Source organism: Camelina sativa, chromosome 1, assembly GCF_030686135.1.
Source record: "Camelina sativa cultivar CO46 ecotype springtype chromosome 1, ASM3068613v1".
In the NCBI taxonomy this organism is placed as follows: domain Eukaryota; kingdom Viridiplantae; phylum Streptophyta; class Magnoliopsida; order Brassicales; family Brassicaceae; genus Camelina; species Camelina sativa.
Genome location: NC_141880.1, coordinates 13,977,372 through 14,000,530, shown reverse-complemented (window position 1 = coordinate 14,000,530; position 23,159 = coordinate 13,977,372).

The following is a 23,159-nucleotide window of genomic DNA, read 5'->3' as shown; positions in this document are numbered from 1 at the left end:
TGGATTTTTCATTTATCTGGAATAAAAACATCTGATATTTTAAATTAATGCCAAATAAAATCTTATCTTTCAAATGTATGTATTTAGTGCATTTGATTCGTTCGAATGTTATAGTTATCGGATGCTTTATCTACGTTGACATTTTATGATAATCAGTAACCACCCTCCTTATTTTAAAACCTTGGTTTTGCTTGAATAGGAGCAGAAAATAAAAAAGAAAAATATCTTCTCCTCTTTACTCTTTTCGAATTAAATAACTCAATGCAAAATGCTGGCTTCTCTTTTTTGCACTGATTATAGTATTAAATTAAAGGCAAATTTTATTGAGATTTTAAAGTTTGTTTATTGAAACTTTTGAGTCTTTGAGTCTTGATGCATCTCTTATAATTCTCATTTTAGTTTTTGTTTTCTTCCAAAGCTAGATCGCATGTATGGTAATGGCTAGGCATGAGAATTTGAATCAAACCGATTTGTCGAAATCTAACCGAACAAAGATTTTAGGCAAATCAGTTCGGTTAAAGTTAATTGATACAACCAATCGGAATGATTTCAATTCTGATTCGGCTAATCGAGATTTTTGGTTCGGTTCGGTTAACCGAATAAATGAAAATCCTAACCTAATATATCATCTAGCAGTCACTCTTCTCTTCTTTTTCCTAGTTTTATCGATTTTTCTTTTTTCTTTATTCATTCTTCTTTTCTCTTCTGAGCAAAAAAACAATTCTTCTTTCTTCTCCTTCTATTTCGATTCATCACCATTGTCTTCTCATTCCTCTTTCATTCATCATCATCTTCTTCTAATCTTCGTCAATCAATCACCATTATCTTCCCCTACTTGATTCATCACCATAATCATCTTCTTCTTTTCGATTCATCCTCTTTCATAATCATCATCATCATCTTCGCCTTTCAGATCAGTACAAGAAGATCCACCTTTTAGAACTCGCCGTTGGTGTCGATCCATCAATTGATTTTTTTTACTTTTTAACAACCCGATTGTAAATCAAGATAACTGATTCCAAACTAAACCAAACCGAAATCTTAATCGGTTCAATTCCGAACAGTTTTCAATTTCCAAGATAATCGAAAACCAAAATATTCGAAGAAACCAAAGTCGCATGCCTAGTAATGGCAATATCTTTGATTTTTTTTTCGTGGTAGTATCTTTAATAAATAAAAAAAAAAACAGTTTTAGTAATACTACAGTAAAACCTCTATAAATTAATAATATTGTATAGAGGTTTTACTGTACTTATCTTTTGTTATAGAAACAGAAAATTTCCTCTCTTATTACTATATTATTTTCTATGTTTGATATAGAGAATCGAGAAAAAAAATTCATATAAAATAAAATTTGATAAAATTAAAACTTTATAAAAATCAATTTGAAGATATACAATAACTAAAAATTTGGATTTCTTATTGCTATTAGTCTGGCTTCGAAATTAAATAAAATATTTATTTATTTAATAAAGCGACAAGTGCCAACATTTATTTTTGGCCGAAGATTTTATGTTGGTAATGTAATAATTTAGCCTTTATGAATGGTGGTCCATAGTCATGTATGGTGCTTTTGCTACATTCGAATCTTATTTTATGTATATGTACATACATAGGCGCATACATACGTATAAAATCAGAAATTGGCATATGATTTTAGATTTTTCCCTTTGCTAACTGTGTGAGGTGATTGGATAGGTAGAGCACCTCCAATGACAAGCACCTAATAAAAGGGTTTGTCTATATTTATAAATGATAAAAATAAAAAACAAAAATTTAAACATTTATGAAAATGTTTTATTCTTTTACATAGTTCAATGGTAGAAGTAAAACACTAGTGAGGATCTAAAATTTTGATTTGTGAAAACTTAAGATAAATGTTTATGTACGATTCTAAGACTGAATCGATCCACGAGCAAGCTCACTTATCTCTCACGACTCTCGTGTGTGTTTGCGTAAAAGAAAGAACACCAAGGCTTTTACGAGTTCGGGCCCCAGAACGGAACCCTACGTCTCACCGGAGGAATCACTCCGGAATCCACTAAGTTCAAAGTTTCTCTCTCTCTCTACAAGATCTCTCAATCTCTCTCTATCTTCTGTTACAACTGAATCAGATAAGATCTAACAAAAGAAGAAGAGACTAGATATATGAGCTAACGATTCAGCTCCATCACTCTCACGTGAGATGCACGTGCCTCGTGACACACTCCTCAAACCAAAGACCTTCCTTGTAGAGTAGAGTCCTTCCCACACTTAGGAAACTCATCGCATTAGGAGTCACACTTAACAATTCTCCACCTTGACTCTAATGCTACGAAATGCTTAGACCTTGGATTCCACCTCCAGACCTGGTTACAATGAACCAAATTATACCTCCTAAGTAAACCCACTCAGCTTTATAATATCCTGAGTAAACCCACTCAGCCTCCATGAGAGCACAAGCTCTCACTCAATTTCCTGTAACTCTGAGAAACTCCAAAGCATCTTGAAGCTTCCCTACCGTCACTGTCTTTGTAAACACATCCGCCAGGTTAAACTCAGTAGCAATCTTCTTGACCCGTATCACTCCATCACTTATTAAATCTCGAATGAAGTGATGCTTAACATCTATATGCTTCGTTCTCTCATGATGAACCGCATTCTTAGCCAAGGTAATGACACTCTGAGAATCACTAGAAATGTCAACCGACTCCTGCTTGAATCCTAACTCATTCGTAAGACCTTTCAACCATACTGCCTCTTTAACCGCATCAGTCAGTGCCATATACTCCGCCTCAGTTGATGACAGAGACACTACCTTCTGCAGGCTGGACTTCCAGCTTACTATATTGCCTCCAACCGTAAAGACCACACCTGACGTTGACCTCCGGTTATCCTTATCCCCAGCATAATCAGAATCACAATACCCCTGAACCACAAAATCTCCTTCATTCCGAAAACTCAGTTTCTTATTCAGAGATCCCTTGACATACCTCAATATCCACTTAACAGCTTGCCAATGCTGCTTGAGTGGTTTGTTCATAAACCTACACACCATGCTCACCGAGTGAGCCAAATCTGGCCGAGTACTAGTCATAGCGTACATTAAGCTCCCAACAGCACTCTGATATGGCCCATTTCTCATGGATTCACCCTGAATCTTTACTTCCTCATCTGTATCTGCTTTCAACTTGAAATGCACTCCCAACGGCGTTTCAACCGACTTGCATTGGCCCATGCGAAACGTACCTAGAACCTTTAGCAAGTAACCTCCTTGAGAAATAGACAAAGTTCCTTTGGCTCTATCTCTGCTGATCTCCATCCCAAGGATCTTCCTATTCTCCCCTAAATCTTTCATTTCAAACTCTGAACCGAGAAGAATCTTGAGCTCAGAGACTCTCTCGATATCCTTGCAGGCTATAAGAATATCATCTACGTATAAGAGTAGATAGATATACTCATCCTTTGAGAACTCCTTGAAGTAAACACAACTATCAAACTTGCTCCGCTGATACCCATGAGACTGCATAAACTCATCGAACCTCATGTTCCATTGTCTCGGCGACTGCTTAAGTCCATACCGTGATCTCTCCAACAAACATACCGTGTCTGGGTATTCTTCATCCACATAACCCTCTGGTTTATCCATGTAGATTGTCTCGTCCAGATACCCATGTAAAAACGTCGTCTTGACATCCATCTGTTGAAGCTCCATGTTGTGGTGAACCACCATGCTTAAAACAAATCTGATAGTGAATTGTTTCACCACTGGTGAGAACACCTCCTGATAGTCGACTCCCTCCTTCTGAGAATAGCCTTTAGCAAGTAAACAAGCCTAGAACCTGGGACCCTCAACTCCAGCTATACCTGCCTTCCTCTTGAAGATCCACTTGCAACCAATCGGCTTCTGATTTTTATCTCTTTTCACAAGAGAACAGGTTCTGTTCCTCTTGAGAGAGCTCATCTCTTCATCCACTGCTTCGGTCCATTTATCCTTGTCCGCATCAAGTAAGGCTTCTTGATAACTTCTCCGTTCTGACTTGCCACCATCTTCAGTAACTAGATAAGTGTACCCTGCTACCTCATCCAATTCTGCTTCTTCAGTAACATAGCCATCTAGTCTGGCTGGTTTGACTATCTGTCTCCGAGGTCTGTCTGTTGCTGTTTGCTGGTTACCTAACTCCAAACTCACAGACTGACTCCCATCAACTTCTGTATCAGCTTTTGTGTCTTGTTCATTACTCTGACCCGAAGCTCCACCTTGAACTTGATCCTTTACTAACCTGATATTGCCTGCAATATCATAAAGCAGATCATTAGTAGAAAAGTGAATAGAGTTAGAAGACTTACTTGACCGTTCCTTCGTCACCAGATCCTTGTAGACCACATCTTCCCTGAAGACTACATTCCTGCTAATGATCAGCCTTTCTTCTTCTAACAACCAAATTCTAAATCCCTTCGTCCCTTCTGGATATCCTACAAAGATCTCCTTCTTGGCCCGTGGATTCAGCTTGCCCTCACTAGAGTGAGAAAATTCCAAACTCCCAAATCTTCTCAATCCAGATAGATCATGAACCACTGATGTCCATCTCTCTTCTAGGATTTGGAAATCTATCGCAGAGGACGGTGTTTTGTTGATCAAATACACCGCTGACAAGGCTACTTCTGCCCAGAACCTTCGACTCAGGCCACTTTCACTGAGCATGCTCCTTACCTTGTTCATTATTGTCTTGTTGAGGCTCTCCACAACTCCATTCTGCTGTGGCGTATAGGCACATGTCTTATGCCTGATCAATGCCTCAGTCTTACAGTAACCATCGAACTGATGATTACAAAACTCCAGGCGGTTGTTCGTTCGCAGCTTCTTTACCTTCCTTTCACTCTGCACTTCAACCATCTTCTTCCACTGAACAAACTTATCAAATGCCTCATCCTTTGTCTTTAGGAAATAAATCCACACTTTACGAGACCAATCATCAGTGAACGTCATGAAGTACTGAGAATTACCTAGGATGTGAGGCACGTTTGGTGATCCCCACAAGTCAGAGTGAATGTAATCCAACTTATCTTTTGTAACATGTTGTGCTGTTCCAAAGCTTTCCTTGTGAGACTTCCCGAAAATGCAATCCTCACAGAAAGTAAGACTGGACACCTTATCCTTCCCGAAACATCCTTTCTTTGCTAACTCGTCCAGGCATTTCTGTCCCACATGTCCTAGCCGGCTGTGCCAAAATCGTGTCTGATCAGATGAACTACTACTGGACTCCACCGCCAGTGACCCAGACACTCTTGCTACTCCCTGTAGAATATATAGAGAAGCTCTCCTTGTTCCTTTCAGGAAATCTGTACATCCTTTGACAACCTTTAGGACTCCAACCGAACCTTACCAATGCCTTTTACCTCCGAGAAAGAATTGTTCGCCATGCTTACCTTACCCGTGTTTACATCTTGATACTCAAAGAACAACTCCCTCCTAGGGGTCATGTGAAATGAGCACCTTGTGTCTAGTATCCACTCGTTCGCATCCACCCTGCCTTCACCAAGATTGACTTCCGATGCTACCAAATACAAGATATCCTGAGCATCATCCTTGGCTAAAGCTGACTCACCATTGCCTTGCAACTGTAACTTCTGTTTATTCTTTTCTAGCCACTTATAGCACTGTTTCTTGAAGTGACCTTCCTTGCCACAAACCCAACAGATCTTCTTACCATCTCGGGATTTTGATCTTGATCTGTTGTCCCCTTTTCCAGCTTGATTTCCTTTGGTGTCTGACCTCCCTCGAACATACAACCCTTCAGAAACTGTTCTCGATCCATTATCGTCCCTCAATTCTAATTTCTTGGACTTAGCTGCACTAACCACATCCTCTAACTTGATTCCTTCTCTACCATATTTCAATGTGTCCTTTAACATATCATACCTATCCGGTAAAGAACTCAAGATCAGAATGGCTTGAACCTCATCTGGGACCTGGATCTGAAGGTTTCTCAAGTCCGATATCATCTTCAAGAACTCATCGATATTCTCATCTAGAGATCTCGAATCTTGTATTCTGTAATTGTAAACCTTAAGCTGCAGATATACTCGATTTGGTAAAGTCTTTACCAAATACAACCTCTCAAGAAGAGACAATGCCTCTGCTGCTGATTTACACTTATCGATCTTCCTCAAAACCTTATCACCAACGTTGAGGAAAATGATGTCCATCGCTTTCTCAGTCTGACCGATCCTCTCCGACTCCTCTTCGATCCGACTCTTTTTCTTCTCTTGATCCTTTTCTTCCGTTTCAGATAGTGGTAGAAGAGTCTCTTTCTCCACCAACGCATCCTTCAATCCAAGGATCCTCAGATGCGCAAACATGCACGTCTTCCACAGCGAGAAATCACCAGATCCATCAAACACCGATACCTTTAGCTTTGAATTCGTCATGTGCGCCTCGATCCTGATAACCGATCTCCTCCGCAGCTCTGATACCAATTGCACGATTCGAGACTGAATCGATCCACGAACAAGCTCACTTATGTCTCACGACTCTCGTGTGTGTTTGTGTAAAAGATAGAACACCAAGGCTTTTACGAGTTCGGGCCCCAGAACGGAACCCTACGTCTCGCTGGAGGAATCACTCTGGAATCCACTAAGCTCAAAGTTTCTCTCTCTCTCTCTACAAGATCTCTCAATCTCTCTCTATCTTCTGTTACAACTGAATCAGATAAGATCTAACAAAAGAAGAAGAGACTAGATATATGAGCTAACGATTCAGCTCCATCACTCTCACGTGAGATGCACGTGCCTCGTGACACACTCCTCAAACCAAAGACCTTCCTTGTAGAGTAGAGTCTTTCCCACACTTAGGAAACTCATCGCATTAGGAGTCACACTTCACAGTTTAGTTTACATTAACTAAAAACCTTGATACACACTTTAATAAAAGAAACAAATAAACTTACTTCACAATCTCCTCAAAAAGGCATATCTCTTTGTGATGCATTCGACCATTACATATCTGATTTTTTTTATAATGGTGTCGTACAAATATGATCTCTGGTGTTTATTATCACAAATACTTAGAGAGACAATCCTTCCATCTACTAGGCTATACAAACAAAAAATTAAGGTCATACACAAGAAACAACACAAAAACAGCCAGACCTGACAATCATAAACCAGAACTTCATTCACAAGATTCTGCTGTCGGTCGACACCACCACTAGACTGCACCACTTCTGCAACACGATTTTTTTTTGCGACATCAGATGGTGTGTCAATCAACACTGCAACTCTACAACATCTCCATTGACGATCTCCACCATCAATCAACCCTAATAGTCCACCACATCATCTCCCACGAAGACACATCCAAGAACAGCCACACAACGCCAAACAATCACCACAAAAGCACACAAAATATAAGGGAATCATTCATACAACCACCATATCAATCGCACAAGTCCTAATTGCTAAGATAAGTCATGGTCATGCACTCACCTTGATTTAGAAATAGATTTAGGACAAACGAGATAAGGAACAACACCACAACAACCTCCCTCACACCAACAACCAAGAAACATCCTTCTCCTCTACTTGACAACCACCAAAACAGACTCTTCTGCTCCTCTTAATCCTCCTCAAGGCTCCCTTTGCTCTGAGGATCAAACTTACAACATTTCTCTCTCTTTCTATTTCTCTCCAAGAAGTGACAAACACAACTAGGGCAAAGAAAAGAGGCTTGTTGAGCCTTTAAAAGACATAGTGTTTCTCTCCAAACCTAAACAAGTTAAACTGAGCAATTTTGAAACAAACCGAACAACACCCAGTTTAGCGGTGTCGACCAACGTCCTCCCTTGTGTCGATTGACACCCACCGTAAATTGGGTTCAAGATGTTACAATTTCCCCCCTAACAATAGTTTCACCCTCAAATCTAGAACCACCACAACCTATCCAAAAAACACCTATAACCACCGTCACAATGGTACATACCATCAAACGACCCCACTGGTCAATCCAACTCTGGCCCCCGACCAGCACAATCCTGACCTTCCCGGCCAACCCCAATTCATCTACTCTTAAGTTGCAACCTTCGAGTCATACCGATCTCAGTCTCAGACCACCCGTCTTTGAGCCATACCAATCTCACTCTCAGACCCCCCATCTTTGATCCATATCGTCTCACCCTTGAGTCTTCACCCTTGGGATATCAATACTAGGAGAACCTCCATCTCCTCTGCCACCATTAGGACCGCAACCTCTTCACCTATAAGTATCTATGAAACACCCAGTCCCCTTTGGAGAACCTCCATCTCCTCTGCCACTCTCAGGACCACAACCCCTCGAGCTATCATTATCTAGGGAAGCCCCTTCCCCTCAGGATAACCCTCATCTCCTCATGAGTTGCTCAGGAACCCCCGCCCTTAAAGCATACAGTCATAACGTCTATAAGCATTTACTCAACCAGGACCATCCCCGTGATCCGCGTAAAAATTGTTTTGTCCTACCAACAAACATATTCCCTTTTGGACCATCACCACCACCCTTAGGCCACACTTTAAAACCTCCCAACCACTTTGAGTGATCACTCACACTCTTTTCAGAAATAGACAAGTTCTAACTATTCATAAAAATTTCTATTTTGTGAACCGCATAAACGTCAACATACATGACACACCAATAAAACCAAAAGAAACTCCATTTAAATAAAACCCCACTAATGGCCCAAGAACTTTGATCGTAAAACCTACGTGGGTGTGTGCACGTACATACATATATATAGATGTATATATCTCCTTCTACCCTTAGCCGTTTCTTTGCACTGTAAACTCGAAGCGGCTAAGGGTAGAAGGAGATATATACACCTAAAGCATCAGACCGCCTTGTTTTCAGTTCTTCATCGCCATCGTTTGTTTAGTGAGAAAGAGTTGACTTTATGTTTTCTATTTTCTTTCGGGATCATGTTAAGCGGGGAGAAGAGTTCCACGTCTCGTTTTCACCGTTTAACACCGGCTTCATTTAAGTAAGGCAAATCTATCATGGATATATGATATATTCTATTGAATATGCCTCTATTGGTTACCGAGTTCGTAATTTATGACACCACAGTTGGTTTGAGTGAAGAAGAAGAATTCAAAAACATTGTCAAGTAATGGTTTTGGTGATCCGTTTCCCGTCGTATCTGAAGGAACCAGATCATGCTTTTGGTGTCGTTGAAAAGATCTTTCTACAAGGAAGAAGGAAGAAGTAGCAACAAACGGTACTTAGATCTGAGGTAAGGTTAATCCGGAAATCATGATCAAAGTTAGTGAAAATCATTATTTTCTGAGCCGAAAAATTAACCAAGTGTCAGATCCAATTTATAGTTTCAACCTGAGGTTTTGATGAAAGAATTTCAGCGATACATGTGGACTTTAAGGCAGTTTGGCGATTTTTTCAGATAGAAGGGGTGTTCGGGAAGCCACCTGAGCCATCGTTTTCACCGGAAAAGGTACACATTGCTTCTACATTGATTGCTTGTCGGACAAGAATCATCAGCTTGTGTCAAAAACAAAAAACCCTAATCTGTGTTTTAACTGTTTCTTCTGCTGCAAGTTTCATACTGTTTTCAGCAGCTTAAGCCTTTTTCTTCCAGTTTTCCGTCCAGTCCAAAATCAGGTGAGGGTGGTATTTGCGGATATGCAATAGCCTCTTTCCTTATATATTCTTCGATAGTTGCTGAGTATAGGCTAAGGAATTGTCTTTAGGTGGTGTGTGATTACATGATGAAGTAAGGTTATTAGTAACTTGAATGTGTGATGTTAATGTTTAAATATACATGTTAAGACAAGTTTACGAATGGCATAAGCATTTGCATGAGAACGAGAATGAGAATGTTGGTGTGGGGGTAGTTGTGCCATGAGTGTCTTGCTCTGAGTGCGGGAGTAGTTGTACCGCAAGGGCCTTGCTATGAGTGTGATATTTAATGTGCATGATAGCATGATAAGGAGATAAATAAGAGTAAAAAAGGAGTTACGTGTTGCATTTCGTCGATGTGATGATTGTTTGATGGTTAGACGTTCTGATTCTATGCTAAGTAGTCGTCGTGTTTATGTTTGGAACGGGTTTACTGTATGAACAATGGGCAGATTTGATCTCCTCACTGAGTAAACTCGTTTTACTCATCCCTTTCTCTTTTTTCTTCTTCCGGTCAGGAGAGAAATGTGAATATCTACACAAGTTTGTACTTTCTTTTGGTGTATTTTGGGAGTGGGGTGTGACACTCGACCATGGGCTCCACCTACTGCGACCCCACACCCACAAGTACAGCACCACCGGCCAGCCTCTCTCTGACACTGCTCACACAGGCTCCACCTACCCCATCGGTACCACTACGGGCCAAAACCACTGACTCCTCCTAAAACGCTTGTGACTCAGCGACGCCCTCAACCACCACACTTTGATCCACGGTTTCACTAGCAACTGGAACTCTGCAACTACCACGAACACGACCGCGTCCATGTCTACGACCGCGTCCATGACCACGACCGCGTCTATAACCAGCAATAGCACTACCTCTAACCATCTACACTACCAAAGACAAAAGGCTAAGCATACAATTCAAACTGCACACAGAGAACACATCTTACCATGGAATCTCGTTGATGGCTTAAAGAGGATGATACTAGTACCCTATACCACACACACATTGAATGACTATTCATAATCAGTTCCATCACACAACCCACAACTTCAAAACATCATGCACCAAGCACCATGGAAAATAGTTCAACCAATTAAATTCCTAAAACACTAAAAACCAACCACTAACCTACCCTAGAACCGTAAGGGCTCTGATACTAAACTAAAACACTCCGACCCGTTTATTTTTTTTATTTATAATAATAATAATACAATTAAATACACCATAATATTTAATTATAACCAACCAATAAACCAGGAATAATCGAACATAAATAGTGGAAGACATGATATGATCATGAGACCATCCAAGACGACCCTTGAGTCTTGTTCAACGCAAAAAAATTGAAGATCAATTCCTCCAGCCAAACAACCATCATGGATACATTCTTACCTCATCTAGAGCATATCACGAGGTGGAATCAGTCTAATTAGAGTTCAGACGAAGGAGTTATTCATTTTAAAAATCAGTCTAATTACACTTGAAAAGTTTTATGTCCAATTGGTTTAGGACCTTCCAAAATTATGTATGGATACCAAGAGTGTTTTTTACTAAGCCCAAGATGAAGAAATGAAACAGCCCATGTTGTTTCTCATCAGCAAATTGGATCAAGAAGTAAAAGAGCTAAAAAGCTAAGGAATGCACTTAATGGGCTAATTCAAGAGCTTATGGCCAAAGAGAGCATGATAAATTCTATTGGGGATGATGTCTATCAAGTCCAGCCCACTTTGAGCCTAATTCAAGTCCAAGAAAGCCCAAAATAATCACCTTGGGAAGGACACCTTGGGAAGACAAACTTCAAGAGTTGAATCTTCATTCAATTATCTATCTTTATTGTTTTTAGTTTCAAGAATAATACTTGGCTTTTGTTACCAAGTTTTCTTATCCTATATAAACTCATGTAAGAGTAATGAAAGAATCAATCCAACTTTTTTATAAAACATTTAATTTTTGAGAGTGATTCTCTTCTGTTCATTATGAACAAAACCGATAGCTTGGTGTGATTCCAACAATCAAAACCAACTACTTGGTGTGGTTCCAATAGTCAAAACCCCGATCTCCTTGGTGCGAGGCTGAGAGATCCGATCTTTTGGTGTGAGGCTGAAAGATCAAACCGGTATATCAAGAGTCTTTCCACAATTATTGTGAGACCATTCGTTCCACCATCCTTATTCTTGAGGCTTCATCGTATTTTGAATAAATGTGTATCTATCTACAAACTCGAAGGTGTTGATTCCTTGGGAGAATCATATCAAGTGGTATCAGAGCATCAAGAATCATATCAAAACAGAGCAACCACCTACAATATATTAACATACAATACCATTCATAACCAATCAAGCAACCTGACACAGTTCTCACTAGGTTCCAACAAGATTAACATGAACACAACTCAATATCCGAGATCCTAGATCATCCTCCTCCTCGTCAACATGATTCCACGTCCCATATTACATACACCACAAACAGCCGTTGAGATGCGTACGTATTATCATAAATATTTGGTGAGACAATCCTCCGATTTCCTAGGCTATACACACGAGCAATTAATGTCATAAACAAGAAACAACACAAAAGCAGCCAAACAAGATAATCAGAAACCAGAACTGCGTTCAGAGGCACCTGGTGTCGGGTGACACCCCTTCTGATGTCAGTTGACACCACCAGACTACACCATTTTTAACGCGATTTTCTTTGCCAACATCAAATGGTGTGTCGATCGACAGCGCAACTCTACATCACCTCCATTGACGATCTCCACCATCAATCAACCCTAAAACTCCACCATATCATCACCCACCATGACACATTCAAGAACAGCCACACACGCACCCCAAATACACAAAAAGCAGAAGGTAATAATTCGTACAATCACCAAATCAATCACACAATCTCTAATTGCTCGGATAAATGATGGTCATGCACTCACCTTGAATTAGAAAAAAATTTAGGACGAACGAGACTTGGAACAACACCACAACAAATTCCCTCACACCAATAACCACGAAACCTCCTTCTCTAATCCTTGAAAACCCCCAAAACAGACTCTTATGCTTCTCTTAACCCTCATGAAGGCTCCATTTGCTCCGAGGATCAAACTCAGAACCTTTCTCTCTCTTTCTCTTTCACTCTCAGAAGCGAAAAACACAACTAGAGCAAAGAAAAGAGGCTTGTCAACTAGGGCAAACAAAAGCAACCTTTATCTTTTTCTCCCAAAACCGAACAATCACCAATTTAGTTGTGTCGACCAACACCCTCCTTGTTGTTGATCGACACCCACCCTAAATTGTGTCGGGATGTTACAATTACCTCCTGGGAAGTGATTGTCGGAACTGTACGACTGAGGACAAAACATAGGTGAATATCATGTGATGATTCATAGGATTGAAAACATAAGTCTTTAAAACCTTTGGGACGTAGCAAACCGGCCGTCAGATATGAGTGGGCTCACAGACCAAAAGTGGATGTGGAGACCACTAGGAAAGATGGGCCCATGGACCGGGAGTGGACATGGGACCACTAAAAGAGGTGACGGTTGGGGGTTATAAGTGGTATCAAAGACGAATCCAGCCGAGCATGGAGTCAAGAGGGTTCACATCATCAAGGGGTGATAGTCTTGGTGAGCAACGACGACGTTACGGTCTATAAGTGGGGGTGAATTATGACACCCTTGTTTCAGAAAATACGGTGGTGCATGCAGATGTATTTAAAAGAATTGAGTTGGCCACATATGTCACCAAATTGCAATTATTTTTTCGGCCAATGATCCCTAGGAAACTCAGCAGTTAAATGTACTTATGCTGCAATATTTTCTGGATGGATGACGGTCCGGAAAGTGATTGTTGGAATTGGGCGAGTAAGGACAATATTTTCTGGAAGGTTTTGACTAACCATGAACAAAAACAACATCACATCAAGATTCTATGACGCCCCTATTCTCAAATCTCCACTTCCAAGGATGGATCTCTCAAGAACATGCACATAAAAGCTTTAGGAACAGACGTAAAACTTCCTCTTCTTCCTTTCTCAGTGGGGGAGGAAAGTGGCTAACAAAACATTAAACTTCAAGCTTTCTCCTTTCTAAACAAAGCCATAGGATTTCCCAAACCTAATCCACACAAACCAGAGGACTTAAAACTAAAATGGCTAACTAAAACTTGTTGGTGTCGATTGACAGCCACCTCAAACCTTTCTTATAGGTTGCGGGTGTTATAGTTATCCTTCTATCATATAAGTATCATCTATGTTTAAAATTGTGTATGAGTTCCTTTTGCTTTGGTTGTTTTGACTATTTTTATTAAGCTTTCCCCTGTAAAAGCTTTTACTTTTAGCTGTTTTAATTAAAAATTGTACTAAAAAAACACATGAAAATTGTAATTAGAGGTCATTGGTTCACTCAAGCTTCTAAAATACTCATTTGTAGGTTGTAATAGATATAATTGTGTGCGAGTTGCAGTTGATGTACTAGAGTCACATATGAATTTAGTTGACGCTATAAATAAGTTTAAATGAGTTAACTACAAAAAAAATATGATTAGAAAAAAATAATTTATTTTTCTTTTCTTAAAATTATTTTACGTAGTCTTAAAAGAAAAGATAATCGTCAAATAATACATAGAAACTGATGATGAAATGTCATGTAAAACAATAAAGGGATAATGAAACTTCACTTTTATAAATGATGTCTTAATTATGAAGAGTACGAGATTTTAACCCGCGTTACACCGCGGGATTATGTATTTTTGTATATTTTATATAACTTACTAAAAAACATTATGTTGGATCAAATATATGTTTTAAACTTTTTTACAATAATATTGAGATATTTGTAATTTTATTTTCTTTATCTATTTAAAAATTCTTATTTTCATTTGAAATTTAATTAATCAAAATTCATTTATTTTGGAATTTAATCAATCAAATTTCGTTGTTGTGAAAGTAAACATCTGTTAATATGTATAATACTTTGTAGTTAGTATAAAATTATTTAATTTTTATTCACCAATTTGAAATTAGTTAGTTTTGTCTATGAGTATGATGGAGCGGGTTAGTGTTGGTTTTTAACTTCTTTCATATAAAATTAAGTTTTAAAATATTTTGTTTGTGTTTTTAGACCAACCCGCAAAAATATATAAGTGTACTAATATTAACCTAATTTCCATCACATACTTATGATTATTTTCCCATCACATACTTATGATTATTTTTAGTCTAGGCTTGGACCCGTGGATAAAAAAAAATAGTTATTAAAAAATAGTTAGTTTTGTATCTGAGTATGATGGAGCGGGTTAGTGCTGGTTTTTAACTCCTTTCATGTAAAATTAAGTTTTAAAATATTTTGTTTGTGTTTTTAAAACAACCTGCAAAAATATATAAGTGTAATAATATTAACCATTCCCATCACATTCTTATGATTATTTTTAGTTTAGGTTTGGACCCGTGGATAAATAAAATTTTCCATAAATTATTGTTGCTTTTTTAGTACAGTATTGTTATTGATATTTACACAGAAAATATTATTGATATTACTCATATGACTAAATTTGATGTATTCACTAATTAAATTGTGCAACAAGATATATATATATATATATATATATATATATATATATATATATTTGACACCATAACTCTATAAATGACACATGTTTTTTAGCCAAAAAACATATATCATTTTGTGAAGGTTAAAACAAAATATATATATTTATATAATATAATAAAATCATACATTATTAGTTTATTTTTATATTTTTTCTACCCATTTTGACATCAATTGCTCTATCCATTTTAACATAGAAAACATTAAACAATTTATGTATAATGGAAAACATGTATAGCCAAACCAATTATAGAAAATCGAAATTGAATAAGGTAAGATACTATAGTTTCTTTTTTCATTAAAACATTTTAAAACTTGTAATTAAAAATGAAAATAGAAATTGATGTTGTTCAGATATTTAGGGAAATATATCTATTTCCATACTCGATTTTCCTAATTTTTTTTTTTACTTTTTTTTGTATTAAATATTTTAATTACAATGACATATGATGTAAATATTGTCCAACTTCAAGCCTTCTTCTGAAAATGCTGTGAAAATAATAATATAGATTGAAGTTTGTTAATGATTAATTTATCCAATCAAGCTCTTTATGCAGATTCTCTATTCTAGCAACAAATCTATTCCTGTGTTTCTCTTCTTAAATAAATTCCATCTTCTCTTTCTCTCCACTCCCAGAAGCCATTGACTTTAAATGCTCTGAAGCTCAAAAAAAATTAGGCGTGAAATAAGTTGTAAAATTCCCTTCGTTTGGTATTATTGTTGGACCTAGTACATCATCTTTGGAATAACATTTCATCCACATGGTTTTGTTATTTTCGAGTTCGTTTATTATCTCGATTCCAGCACTGGATACATGACCAAACAAACAAAGAGTAAAAACAAATAGGAAAATTGTGAGATTATTCATATTTTGTTTTTAAATGTTTAGATTTCCTTTTGTTGTGTAGACATGATATATATATATAAATATATATATTTATAGATATTTATATATATCTTTTTATGTATTAATAAACAACATCTACGTTCCTATATTTGTATTTATAGTTATTATTTTTGAGTTAATATAAATTTGCTAATTATAACTAATTTATCAAATCATGACAACATATCAACTATGGTAATAAGAGTTGTAATTTTTGTGTACTAGCCTAACCAGTAAGATTTTTTTTCAAGAGAAACATTGTAGAGTTGACATGTGGCACCCCTTCTTTTGACATGTGTCTTTTCTCTTAGTTCTAAAGACATTATTACAATATTTTATAATTCAATTTAATAATATATCATAATAAGTAAAATAGATTTCAAATTTTACATATTGGTAAAATAATTTTAGGATACAATTTTTTTGAAATATTTCACCATTTAAAGTTAGAAATGAATACTAAATTAGTTAATGATGAAATAATTTTAAGATATAAAAGTAATACTATTTATCTTAAAGACACATATTTCTTTATTTTATTTTCCATCATTTCAACTTCAAGTAAAAAGCAAATCAGACATGCTATGTTATTTTCAATATTTCATAAAAAATAGTAAAATCTTATATAATAAAGTAAGGTTCACTCTTAACTTTGCACTTGAAACGACTGCACCCGGATTGCCAATCCCCGCACAGGATCCACGGGAAACGATCTCATCGGAACTTCATAATGCTGACGAGACAACCGACATAGAAATCGCTCCTTATAAAAACTCCCACAAATACACCAAACTCCACCTCATCTAGTTACTGAGTCGTACAACCAACCACCTCTAACGACCGAGTAACAAGAGAGGTGGGCTGGAATAATTGATTATGTCCAGTTACAGACAACGCTTCCCCACAATACTCCAATTCACTATAAACTCCTCTAGTGTCGAACAACACCAACATCACTTCCGCTGATATCCCCTCATCCAAACCTAACTCCATATGTCCTCTTAGGACCCAAACACACAATAACATGCTAGTGTCGGCCGACATCACCTTAATGTCACATATAGATGATGGATCTCCCTTATCCTTCTCTTAACCCTCCTCAAGGGTCTCTTTGCTCTCAGCATCAAACTCACCACCTTCCTACTTCTCTCCTAAAAGCGACGAAAACCAACCCTCCAAAAAAAGAGGCTGTCGAGCCTTTAAAAGGCTTAGGGTTTTCTCTCTAAATCCAAACCAACTTAAACCGAGTGATTTCAAAACAATCAAATGACCAGCAATTTAGTGGTGTCTATCGACACTATCCTTGGTGTCTATCGACATCCACTCTAAATTGGGTTCGGGATGTTACATCACTAGAAACTGACATTTGACAAACATAATCATCAATATAATCTATTTTCCATTAAGTTATAATCTTCAATATAATATTTTTTCCAAAAAAATATATTATCTAATTTAAAAGTATAAGTAAGGTTTACTCTTAGCTTTGCACTAGAAAATGACATTTGGCAACCATAATCTTCAATTTAATATATTTTTCAATAAATTATAATCTTCAGTATAATATATTTTCTATTAAAATAAAATTAAATAACAAAAAAAATATAATCTACTTTTAAAATATAATATTCAATATAATCTATTTTCCATTAAATTAAAATTAAATAACAAAATTATAATTTACTTTTAAAATATAAGTAAGGGCCACTCTTAACTTTGCACTAGAAAGTGACATTTGGCAAACATAATCTTCAATATAATCTATTTTCCATTAAATTAAAATTAAAGAACAAAAATCATATCTCTATTTCTCCACAATATGCACTAAGCATTGTGTTTAAGTTACAAAAAACAACTAACAAAATTAAAAAACGCATATAAGAATAATTCAACTTACAATATAGATAGTATAATAACTACATTATACGTTACATAATAATTTTCCAAAATCATCATTGTTACGTTACAAATAAAATAAGTACAATACAATCAAGGAGAACTAACACCATTGCTGAACGAAGTTGCTAACAAAGTTCATGAGAGTGTCAGTGACACTATTCAATTTAAAGAAGAACCACCTGATGCTTAACAAATTGATCAACCCCTTCATCAAACTCAATGTAAGCTCATGAACCCTTATACACTTTAATGGACTAACTTGACTTATCTATGTGTATGTGGTAAAGGTTTGACGACAAAACCTCTAGAAGAGGGAGGGGCTGACGTAAGAATCAATACCAACATTGATTTGGAGCTGAATGACACAAGAAGTAGTACATGAGATGATACGAGAAGTGAAGCGAGCGTCATGGAGCTAACCAAGTACTTGGAGGAGCTAGGATTTAATATTCATCAACAACATACATACTTTGGAGACCTTGACCGAGATACATCACTTCATCATCGGATTAGCTTCAAGTATCATCTAGAAACCTCACTTTCTGGCCATTTCCTTCACGTACAAGACCAATTCGCTTACCAAGGAGAATTTCAGCCAAACAACAATATGGTTCAGCCCAAGAATGAACCATTCCACCTCATTAAATCATCAAGGATTCCAAAGCACCAAAGATCCATCGAACAGAAGATTGGACCCGAAAGCACCCTTCAAACCTTACCCGTGGATTATCAAGAAGCCGTTTAAGGAAAGTTTGGATCTTCAGTTAGGCGCATATTATCGTATTTGGGAACTATGAGATCATCTATGGAATTATCTAAACGTCCTAAGGTGTACCAGAACTCACTTGATCATGAAGATCAAATCCAATCTTCACTTACCATATGCAGACCCGTTTGACTTTAAAACTCAATGGCTATATTCTTCCTCAATACTCAGCATTTCGAAGACATTCCCCACATGTCTAAGGATAAATACTTAGGGGAATGAATGAAGAGGTTCACCCCTTCACCCAAGTATGTCTCATGTCTAAGTGTGCCATGAAGAAATTTTGAGGTTCAAGATGTGTGACACTTACCATATTCGGCCAAGATTCTTGATCATTCTCCAACGGCCATATTTCTCTTTAATTGTGCAATCTTCTTTCTTATTTTAGAATTATGACTATTTTTGGTCTGTCCTATTTAAACTCAGCTTTAGCTTTCATTGGTACTCAATCTCATTCAAGTTTTTTAATAAACAGTTTGTGTTTTCTTTCAAAAGCAAGTATCTTTTGATAGTCTTGTAATCTTGTTCATTAGAGTATTATGTGTGATTCCTTTACTCTCTTGATCGTGTGGAATAATAACTTGTGAGTATAAGGAATGAATATCTTTCTTATTATACAATGTGAGAGGTTACACACATATATATATACTAATAGAGGGAGACTAGGGTTTATATATTTACACAGAGGACCTTAAACTTATAAACATATACTCTTGTACTCCAATACGCCCCCTCAAGATGAAGGAAGCTTGGTGACGCCAATCTTGACACACGCATGCTGGAACTTCGAACGTGACAATGGTTTAGTGAGTGTATATGCGAGCTGATCATGTGTTGAGACATGAGATACACGGAGCTTGTGTGTTTGTATATGATCCCGCACAAAGTAATAGTCGAGACCAATATGCTTCATACGAGAGTGAAATACTGGATTGGCACATAAATATGTAGCTTCGATGTTGTCACAGTAGATCACCAATGCAGATGGAAGCTGTATTTACAGTTCAGTGAGGAGTGAGCAGCACCAGCGGATCTCTGCAGCTGTGTTGGCGACAGCCCGATACTCTGCTTTGGTGGAGGAGCGAGCAACACCTCTCTATTTCTTAGAAGGCCATGATATAGGATTAAGACCATTGTAGATGAGATAACCGTTTGTTGAAACGTAATCGTTAGTATCACCGGCCCAATCAGCATCAGAGTAACCATGAAGCAGAATAGGTGAGTTTGCATAGAGGAATATACCATGTGTAGGAGTTCCAACGAGATAACGAAGGACACGTTTGGTGGCTTGCCAATGGTCAGTAGTGGGTTGATGCATGAATTGAGAAAGTTGATTAACAGCGTACGAGATATCAGGTCGCGTAAATGATAGGTATTGAAAACTTCCTACAATAGACCTGTATTGAGGGGCATCGGCGAGAGGCGTACCCGAGGCCATCATGAGCTTTGGTGAAGCTGTTAAGGGAGTGGAGACTGGCTTTGCCTGATGCATGTTATTGCCGTGAAGGAGATCCATGATGTATTTGCGTTGCATGAGGTGGAGACCGTTTGACGTCCGTGATACTTTGATACCGAGGAAGTAATGTAGATCAGTGGGATCTTTGATGGAGAAACGACGTGAGTAGGAGTCAAGGAAAACTGAAACAACAGAAGTGTTATTACCTGTTACAACGATGTCGTCAACGTAGACCAAGACGTAGGTAATTGATGAGCCGGAACCGCAAATGAAGAGAGACATATCGACAAGGGAATTGGTGAAGCCAGTGTCAAGTAAGTGTTGTTTAAGAGCCATGTACCATGCTCTTGGAGCTTGCTTCAATCCATAGATAGGTTTGCGGAGGCGACAAACATGAGTAGGTCTATCTTGGTCAACAAATCCTGGGAGCTGAGACGTATAAACCTCTTCAGTTAGATCACCCTGTAGGAAGGCATTGTTGACGACGAGTTGTTTGATCGACCAAGATTTCTTCACGGCAACATCAAGAACAAGGCGAATAGTACTTGACTTGATAACGAGACTAAAATTCTCTGCATAATCTTTGTCGTATTGCTGATGAAAACCCTTTGCCACTAAGCGTGCTTTGTAACAATCAAGTTCACCATTGACAAGAAATTTTGTTGTGAACACCCATTTGCAACCAACAATGTTTTGGTGAGCATTAGGAGGCACCAAGTTCCATGTCTGATTGATATTCAATGCATCATATTCTCTAGAACATGCGGGACTCCAGTTTGGATCTTTCAAAGCTTGAACAATAGTTGTCGGTTATTTTGGCGTTGAAGGAGATGTTGTTACATATAGAGAAAATTTGGAGTTTGGTTTTGTGATTCTGCTTTTGGCTTGAGTTGTCATTTTGTGGTGGTTCAACTGTTTGATTTTGGATCTGTGGTTAAGTGGGATTGGCTTGGCGTGGTGGGGGTTGGTGTTTTTGTTGATGCTGAGTTGTAGGTCGCAACTCATTTTGAGTTTGAGCAGTGGGCTCATTAGGGAGAGGGTGAAGCTGAGACGTAGGTCGCGTCTCATTATCGAGTGGAGCAGTGGGCTCCGAGTTCGACGAATGAGATGGAGAGGAAGAAGATTGAGAGTTAGAAGGTGATACCTGAGCTGTCGACGGTGAACGGGGGTGAGGACCGGAGTCGTGGGATCCCAAACTCAAAGGCGAGGACAACGTTGGTGCTTGTGAGGGTTGTAATGGACCGAGCTGGACTAGAGAATGTTGTTGGGCCTCATTTTGTGTTAATGGGCCTGGCTGATTTGTAGTCGTATTTTTAAGACGCCGGTGATATGTGAAACGAATATCACGTTCAGCAACCACCGTAGCATGAGGAGAGTAGGAAGAGTCCGTTGGAGGTGTGGTAGGTGGTAGTGCCTGAACAGGCGGTGAGAGAGGTATCACGGACGTCGATTGTGGTGAGGTCGGAGTAGGAGACGTCATGGGTGGTGACTTGGGAGACATGGCGTGAAATGTACATACCACCTGTTGGGATGTGAAAGCAATAGTAAGCACTCTGAGTAGAAGAGTAACCAAGAAACACACATCGTTCGGAGCGGTCCGCAAGTTTGTGTGGAGCATACGGTCTTAACCACGGGAAACAAAGGCATCCAAAAACACGGAGTTTCTCATAGTGTGGTGGCATACGAAACAACTTGTGAAATGGTGATTGCATGTCGAGAACAGGAGTTGGCATCCGGTTAATTAAGAACACATCAGTGGTGAAGGCGTATGGCCAGTATTCCTTGGGAACCGATGCGGTGGAGAGAAGCATTAGTCCTGTTTCCAAAATACGTCGATGCTTTCTCTCCGAGAGTCCATTGTGTTTGGGAGTGTGCGGCGGAGACGTCAGATGAGAGATACGATGGGATGATAGAAAGCTCCTCAAGGCCACAAACTCACCCCCATTATCTGTGAAGAGGGTGCCAATATTTGTTTGGAAACGGTTTTCAACAAGAGCTTTGTAGGCGGTGAAAACAGTGTGGACGTCAGATTTATGTTCAAGTGGATAAAGCCATGTGTGTCGAGTGTAGTGGTCAATAAGAACAAGGTGGTATTTGTAATTTTCTGGATAAAGCCATGTGTATCGAGTGTAGTGGTCCAAACATCTGAATAAATGTATTCAAGGGGACAGGTGGAGGTAATTGTATATTGTGAAAAAGGGAGTATATGTGTTTTATTACTGAAACAATTAGAACAAGACATAGGTGTTTGAGTAGAAGAAGCAACAGGAAGAGAAAATTTTGAAATAATATTATTAAGAATAGGAGGTGAGGGATGACCTAAACGAGAGTGCCATGAGAGGAGGTTCGGTCTTGGTCCAGCAGAAGATAGCATTGCAACAACTTTGGGATTCACCACTGGCCATACATAGACCTCATTAGTTGTCCGACCTTGGAGTAATGGGACCCCCGTACTGAGATCCTTTACCTGAAAAGATGCCGGAAAGAATTCCACAGATACTTGGTTAGCATTAGAAAGGCGGTACACAGAGATAAGACATTTGTGGATATTTGGAACACATAAAACTTTATCTAATAGTAAAGTACGAGTTTGAGAGGGTTGTAATATAGAACCGATATGAGTGATTGGCATTGTGGAGCCATCAACAATGACGAGATCATCGCCACCATTGTATGGTTGGTGGAGAGTAAGGTTTTGGAGATCAGAGGTGACATGGTGTGTAGCACCACTGTATAGAACAGCCATGTTGGCACGAGGTTTCCACGGTGTGAAGGGGCTGTTGTTGCGATACAAATCAGATTGAATGGAGTGGAGCTGAGGGCAGCGGTGAGCACTGTGGTTGGGAGTGTTGCAGAGCTGACACTTCCCAAGATAAGGCTTAGAGTGGGTGTTGTTGTTGAA